This window comes from Tachyglossus aculeatus, chromosome 21, assembly GCF_015852505.1.
Source record: "Tachyglossus aculeatus isolate mTacAcu1 chromosome 21, mTacAcu1.pri, whole genome shotgun sequence".
Classification (NCBI taxonomy): domain Eukaryota; kingdom Metazoa; phylum Chordata; class Mammalia; order Monotremata; family Tachyglossidae; genus Tachyglossus; species Tachyglossus aculeatus.
Window position 1 is genome coordinate 51070979 of NC_052086.1, and position 7336 is coordinate 51078314.

Genomic DNA, 7336 nt, shown 5'->3' on the forward strand with positions numbered 1-7336 from the left:
AAGGGACTGGTGTAGTCACCTCCACCATGTGTGTTTTGGTTCGTTTCTACTTCCTTCCAATAGCAGGACTTTAAACAGTCCCATCAGCCATTTTCTGGGTGATGCATTGGACTCTAAAATTTAGGGCTGGTCAGACTAAGGAAAATAGATTGTCATTTCCCTCTACCTCAGTCCCTAAGGGGAAATGGGCACACTGAGTGTTTAGGCCACAGAAATAGAAGCTTCTCATCTTAGAGCCCTGGCCTTTGCTCTCAGCCACCAAAATGGTACTTCATAACAGAAGATGTGATCTCTAGGCTCACAAAGTTTACTCCATGTAGTCAGGAACTATGTCTGATCTGGTTATCTTGAATTTATCCCAGCTTTCACTACCCTGCTTAGCACATAGTAAGCTCTTAACAAATGTCACAATTATTATTACTCAGTCTACACCTTCATGTCTCACAAAAGACTTCCTTGTTTCCATGCCAATCCTAAAGCTTTGCCCCCATCTCTTCCTAAGGTAAAAATAGGGGAAGAACGTAAGGAAAGGGGTCAGTATGGTGAGCTAGAGGATGAAGAGACCCTCACTAAGCCAGACACAGCGAAGGAAGTAATGTGAGAGGGAAGAGCAGGGGGCATGTCTGAGGAAGAGCTGTGTGGGCTAGTGGAAAGAGTCAAGGGACCTGAATTCTAATTCCAGCTCCACCAGTTGCTTGTTGTGTGACCTTGGGCAAGTCACTTAACACCTCCATGCCTCAGTTTCCTCAGCTGTAAAATCAGGATTCAATTAGCCTATTCTCCCTTCTACTTAGACTGTGAGCCCCATGTTGTACGAGGACTTAAATACAATAATGATAAGAATAATGATGGTGATGGCATAATTAAAAGTGGGGCAGAGTCTCAGTTGGACCTGATATGATGAAAATCCAAGTGAAAGAGACTGGCATCTCCATACCGAATCCTCTGAGTAGAGGAACCATCCCTCTCTCTCTAAGACTGGAAAGAAGATATTAAGCAAAATATCTGCTGTGGCCTTTTGGAACTCAGTGGGACTGGCCTCTTTAAAATGTTCTACCACCTCAGTTTGGGGATTCTGCGCTTCTGATGTCAGTGATTTACAGTAACAAACTGAGCGAGCAGCAGGGCTTTGTGAGAGCAGGGGGAATTTGGGTGTAAAACAAATGATGAGCCACAGAAGGAGAGGCAGCTGGGTGGTAATGGGGATGGATGGATCTATATGATCCATCCTTCTCATTTATATAATTAATTATTGTAATGAAAACCTCTGCTGGTGGTCTTAGGAGAGTGTCTTGTAAGTTTCAGGAGATCACATCTGGAGATATGCCTGCATTGTCCCAAGATTTTGGAAAAGGAACCATTTTAAGCTGGCTGAGCAGCAACTTCTCTCGCTTTCATTCCCAAGAACAGGGGAAATCTGGTAAAAGCCTTCAGGGCTTGCTGCCACCACCATCCAGACCTTCTGGAGTTAATTTCACAATCAGAGTACCCATAAGCTCGATTCTCCTTTTTTCCAGTCAGGAGCCAGCTCCCATTCCCTTCGGCACTGATTCTTTTGAGTCTGGGAACAACCCCATCCCATGGGTTGAATTTATGTGGATTTGGCAGTTCCCTGGTTTAAGCACTGCTGCAGCTATGGAGGCTCAATCAGCCTGACAGAGACATCTTCCTTGGATCCGAGATAATGACTTGACAGCTTCTGATTTCCAGGCCAAATTGAGTTAGATAAGATTCCTTCCGAAGTTCGGAAAAGGCTCCCTATTCCTCTCCACTCACGTGCTCTAAGTCTTTCTGTGGTTTCCTCTTTTAGCCACCTCTGGAGTCCTCTTTTCTGATTCAGCAGGACACAGGGTCAATCCTGTCCTGGTTTGGGCTGCTCTGTCCCTTTAAAGGTGTACAGTCACAAAGGAGCACTCAGTCATTCAATCGTATTTATTGAGCGCTTCCTAAGTTTAGAGTACTGTACTAACTGCTTGGGAAAGTATAACACAACAAGAAACAGTGACATTCCCTTCTCATAATGAGCTTATAGTCTAGAGCCAGAATGATTGCTATTCCCCATGAGGCCACTGTCAGTCAGTCAGTCAATCACATTTATTGAGTGCTTATTGTGTGCAGAGAGCACTGTACTAAGTGCTCGGGAGAGTACAATTTTACAGACACATTCCCTGCCCACAATGAGCTTACAGTTTAGAGGGGCTGGCTCTCTCAGCGTGGCCTTGTAGATAGACCACAGGTCTGGGAATCAGAAGGGCTTGGGTTAATCCCAGCTCTGCCATTTGCCTGCTGTGAGACCTTGGGCAAATTACTTAACTTCTCTGTGTCTCAGTTTCCTCACCTGTAAAATGAGGATTGAATACCTGTTTTCCCTCTCCATTAGACTGTGTGCCCCAGATGGGACAGGGACTGTGTCTGACCTGATTATCTTGTATCTACCCCAGTGCTTAGTACAGTGCTTGGTGCATAGTAGACACTTAACGAATACCATAATTATAATTCCAAATATCACAGCCGATTTCTGCCGCCTGTCAGAGATGCTTCGCCAAATCCTGGGTGCCTGGGGAGAAATGTCTGAACTGTTTCAAATCGCCCTGAATCAAGACTTTTCAACCCAGGCTGGCTAAGGGAAGCAGCATAGCATAGTTGATAGAGTAAAGGCCTGGGGAGTCAGAAGGTCTTGGGTTCTAACCCTGGCTCCTCCACTTGTCTGCTGTGTGACCTTGGGCAAGTCACTTCACTTCTCTGTGCCTCATTTACCTCATTGGTAAAATGGGGATTGAGCCATGTGGGACAGGGACCGTGTCCAACCTGATTTACTTGTACCCACCCTAGTGCTTAGTACAGTGCCTGGCACTGAGTAAGTACTTAACAAATACCACAATTATTATTGAGAGGAAGCATTAAAGGGGAGCCCTGCTGATGTCTTCAGGAGGCTTTGGGGGACCCTTCAATTTAGGCATTTCTTGTGTCAGGACATTTGGATTCAGGCCCTTGAAACCTGTCATGTTCCATTATCAGTCCTAAGGCCCATTTGCGTCCAGAATCCGAAACCCATTCTGTAATTGGAACTCATTCTAATTACTGTATGTCAAGTATTAGCTGTTTCTCCAGTGCTTGGATTAATTGTTAACGAGTCGATAATCCTGTCATATTGGATAGTTGTGATGCATCATGACTTTTTTCCTTCCTTGACAGGACAGCTTGGCAGAGAGAAAGAGCAGTGGAAAATGATGTAAAATGGAATCTGGAAAGCTGGGCATCCCCATCTAATTTCCTTGTCCTCTTCAGCTGTCCTCTTTTAGCTTGAGAGAGTGCAAAGTTGTGCCCTCTTTCAGGAGCAAAGAAGTCGCCCCCCCCACCCACCTTCCCATCCTCATGTCCAAGGTATGCCCATATTCTCCCTGGATGATCACGTGGCATCTGTCTGAAGCAGTGGGTCCCAACAAGTCTTACGCTAGCACAGAGGAAGACTAATAAGCCAGCCCTGGAGAATTCCAGACCCATTCCTCCTCTGTTTTTTATGGTATTTGTTAAGTGCTTACTATGTGCCAGGCACTGTACTAAGTGCTGGGGTAGATACAAGTTAATCAGGTTGGACAAGTCCATATCTTACAATGGGCTTCTACAAGGATTAATAGAGCACTGTACTAAGTGCTTGGAAAGTACAATTTAGCAATAAAGAGTAACAATAAAGAGTAACAAGAGTAACAATCACAAAGCAGCGTGGCTCAGTGGAAAGAGCCCAGGCTCTGGAGTCAGAGGTCATGGGTTCAAACCCCGGCTCCGCCACTTGTCAGCTGTGTGACTTTGGGCAAGTCACTTCACGTCCCTGTGCCTCAGTTCCCTCATCTATAAAATGGGGATTAAGACTGTGAGCCCCTCATCGGACAACCTGATCACTTGTAACTTCCCCAGCGTTTAGAACAGTGCTTTGCACATAGTAAGCACTTAATAAATGCCATCATTATTATTATTATTAATCCCTGCCCGCACCGGGTTTACAGTTTAGAGATTTATATCTACCCCAGAGCTTAAAACAGTGCTTGATACATAGTGTTTAACAAGTATCATGATTATTAATATTATTATACCTGGGTCATATTACCCTACTGGTACCACAACACTGCTGTGCCATTTATGGACTTCTGCCCTTTAGAAGGAGCATGATGTAGTGGATAGAGCATGGGCCGAAGAGTCAGAAGGTCATGGGTTCTAATCCCACATCTGCCACTTGTCTGCTTTGTGCCTTGGGCAAATCACTTCACTTCTTTGTGCCTCAGTTACAATGAATGGAGACTGTGAGACCCATGTGGGACAGGGACTGTGTCCAACCTGATTTGCTTATATCCACCCCAGCACTTAGTACAGTGCCTGACACATAGTAAGTCCTTAATAAATACCATAATTATTACTGTTGTTGTTAGAACTGCTTACTTGGACTTCCACACTCAACTTTCCATTTTTCTCTTTCTCTTCTTCCAGTCAAGAAGTTTATGTCTGCCACCCCATCCAGCCTGCAGCTAAGTTATAAGCTCCTTGAGGGCATCTAACATTCTCATACTCTTCCATTTGCTTAGTACAGTGCTCTGCAATACAGTAGACACTCATTCAGTGTTATTGATTGATTGATTATACCCTTGGATTTACAGACAGTTAACCTCTATCAAGTGTACTTTTGGAAACAAAGTAAAGACCATATTCAGGTTCCCAAATGTTCCTTAGCTTTGTCCAACTGTCCCCTGGTTACACCCCCTCCCTCCCTCCCATTTCACCCTTCAACATACTACTACTCTTTCTGCAGCAAATAACAACTCCCATCTCCCCTTTGCCCACCTACTCTCTCCCTAACACCCCTCCCAACACACATTCCTATGAGAACTGAAGAGAAAGGAAGAGCCCAAGGTATTATAATCCTTCCGGACCAGAAGCCTAATTTTTTTCAGGTCCTCCATGATGTCTACAAGACCACAGATATATTAGCATAAGTTTTCCTTGTCATGACTGACTCATTTATTTATTTCACTGGTTAAACTGTCCTTTGTGGGATCATCTCAGAGTGCAAACAAAAAAGACAAACTACCAAGACAGAGCTAACTTAACTTGGTAATAATTAAGGAAGCCAGAAACACAAATGTATGTTAAAAAAAAATCATCCTGAACATGTACCAAGCTAAAAAATAACCTTGCATAGAACCCTGTAGGTAGTCAGATTGGGGTTTTGTCAGAACACGGCAGGCAGGGAAATCCAGAACACAGCAGGCAGGGAAATCCATAAATTAGGACTCATACAGACAATACCTTGCAGACTCCATCCAGTTCCCTGGAGGCTTAATTTAGGGAATGTCAGCAGGAGCCCACTGTAGCTGATCTTAATCATTATGATGATGGCTGAGGGGAAGAACAATCTCTTAGGAGGCTTAGGATCCAAAGAAGAAATAAAGGAATCCAGCCTCCTGCTGGCTCAAGTCTCACCAGCTTTCCTTCTCTGCTCTGCAGAATTTCCCTCTCAGCCTCCTCTTAGGCAATCTTTGACAATCCCCTCTTCTCCGGAGTGGAGGAAATGGTCACAGGCTACTGGGAGTCCCTGAGGTGGAATAGATGGGAGCGTGAGTGTGTTTATGTGTGTGTGTGTGTGTGTGTGTGTGTGTGTGTGTGTGCATGTATGCACATCGGGAGGGGAGTTCTATAAATCTAAAACTGCACAGAACCCTCCATTGCAGATTAAGGACCACCAGCCTGAAGGTTTGAGGCCTGCTCCCCTCTTCAAGTCTTTGGGACGTGTTTATATCTTCCCAAATACAAAGGAAATGAAATGTGCAGCTGAAATTCTTGTGTATCTCCACCACCAGGAGGGACTGATGTGGGGAAGGAGGTATGTGTCAGAGGAGCTGGCATCTCCCACCCTCCATAGAGGCAGAGAGGAACAGACAGGAAGACAAAGGTGGCTGAAGCCACCCTGCAAGCTCCTGAAGATAATGCCAAGGTACTGGTCTTGAGGGATAGGGAGGACAGAGGTGTTGTCTACACCTGGGAGTCATCCACTCTGAGGCTGCATAAATGTGTGTGCTCCTGGATAGAAGGTAGAACAAGAAGAGTTCAGGACCTCAAAGACAGCCTTAAGGGATGCCCTCAGTAAGAGGAGGTGAGATAAAAGAGGAACCAAGAGAATGAAAGTAAGGAGAAGCCATCAGAGCAGTGAGAGGAGGAGAAGGAGGGGCAATAGAAACCGTGATGACAAAGCACCAGTGTATATGGGAGAGTCTCCTCTCAGGATGATACCTGGAGAGTTTCCAGTGCTCTACCAGTCTCGGCTACAGGAAGGAGAGTCAAGCAGAGGCACACCCATTCCATTCCTAGTTTGGGCAGTGGCTAGTGAGTGGAAGGCAATTTGCTCCAAGTCAAAACTCACCTGTGCTGGGCAGCAGCGGCAGGGGAGAGAGTTGAGGGTGGAGACTCAGGTTTACTGTGTGGAAGAAGGCAATGGTAAACAAATTCCATATTTTTACCAAGAAAACTCTATGGATCACTACCAGAATGATTGCAGGTGGAGGTGGGGCATTCTGAGAGAGATGGGTACATGGAGTTGCTTTTGGTCGGAGATGACTCACCAGCATGAGACAAGACAAGATGGGAGAGAGGATGAAAGGCATTCCATTGCTGCTTAGCCTCTGGACCTGCAGGCAGCAGCTATTCCGGACACTTCAACACTATTTCCTGCAGGCTCCTCACCCAGGCAACTGCTCTGGACTGTGAGCTCATTGTGGTCAGGGAACCTGTCTGTTTTTGTTGTATTCTACTCTCCCAAGCGCATGGTACAGTGCTCTGCACACAGTAAGTGCTCAATAAATACGATTGATTGAATGAATGAATGAATGAACGAAAGGATTTTTTTGTTTGCGGAGGTGGATGGGCGGCTACTGGAGTTTCTTGAGGAGTGGGGAAACATGAGAAGCAGCATGGCGTAGTGGATAGAGCATGGGCCTGGAGTCAAAAGGTCATGGGTTCTTATCGTAGCTCTACGGCTTTCTTGCTTTTTGACCTTGGGCAAGTAACTTCGCTTCTCTGGGCCTCGGTTCCCCTATTTGTAATATGGGCATTAAGCCTGTGAGCCCTATGTGGTACAGAGATTGTGTCCAATCCGACTATTTTGTATCTACCCCAGTGCTTAGAACAGTGCCTGACACATAGTATGGGCTTAACAAATACCATAATCATTATGTAACCTCACCATGGGCAGGGAATGTGTCTGTTTATTGTTATATTGTACTCTCCCAAGTGCTCGATACACTGCTCTGCACACAGTAAGCGCTCAATAAATACAATTGAATGAATGAAT

At 45.4% G+C, this 7336-nt stretch overlaps 1 non-coding gene across 1 annotated transcript; it reads left to right on the forward strand.

Annotated features, from left to right (window-relative positions):
* The first annotated feature begins 6261 nt into the window (after positions 1–6261).
* On the forward strand, positions 6262–6399 carry LOC119943084. Its single transcript, XR_005455566.1, has one exon. It is a non-coding gene; the product is annotated as a small nucleolar RNA SNORA7 (small nucleolar RNA).
* The last annotated feature ends 937 nt before the right edge of the window (positions 6400–7336 follow it).